This window comes from Belonocnema kinseyi, chromosome 4, assembly GCF_010883055.1.
Source record: "Belonocnema kinseyi isolate 2016_QV_RU_SX_M_011 chromosome 4, B_treatae_v1, whole genome shotgun sequence".
NCBI classification, from domain to species: domain Eukaryota; kingdom Metazoa; phylum Arthropoda; class Insecta; order Hymenoptera; family Cynipidae; genus Belonocnema; species Belonocnema kinseyi.
This window is the reverse complement of record NC_046660.1, coordinates 128,392,792-128,393,580: the sequence shown is the minus strand read 5'-3', so window position 1 is coordinate 128,393,580 and position 789 is coordinate 128,392,792.

Sequence of the window (789 nt, the reverse complement as noted above, 5' to 3'; positions counted from 1 at the left end):
AATAAAGTGCTAATAAGCACCTGCTTGCAAAAAATAAATTTTCTGAAATATTTTCATCGACTTTTAATTTTTTCAATAATATTACTAATTAAATAATTAATTAATTAGCTGAATATGATATGTAGGTATTTTTCAGCTTTCTATCTTTTAAATAGAAATATGAAAATAGAGTATATTTTTTGCGCATAAAAAGAATGCTTTAAATTGTCCGAAATGTTCACATAAAAATTCATAGTATCATACTTTTTACAAATAAAATAGTAAAAGAAAACATTTTTTGATATTACACTAAAGTATTTTTTAGTTTTTGCTTTTTTTAAAATAGAAGTATGAAAATAAAGTAAAGATTTTTTTTCATAAAAAGTATTCTTCAAATGGTCCGAAATGTTTACGTGAATATTCGAATGATCTTCTGTAGGAATACAATATTAAAATAAAACTTTTTATTTTCTTGCTTTTCACAAGTATTCATGATAAAAATAAAAAGATGGAATTTCAAGTTCAGGATTTTTTTTAATCCCGTTCTTTCTAGATCTTGATTTTATATCTAAATATGTTTATGATCTTTCCAGTAACTTGTTCATTCTTAATTTCTATAACACAATATTCTACATTGTTAATTAATACAAATACATCACATATACCAAGAAAATGTTCCAATAAAGAAAAGTGACTTTAAGTGCTGTAGACTAAATCAATAATCCATAATAATTAAACATTTCAAATTTCCTCTTGAACAAAGCAGAGTTTATTGCGCCGCGTCGTGGCATGTGGTCAAAATAATCCGTT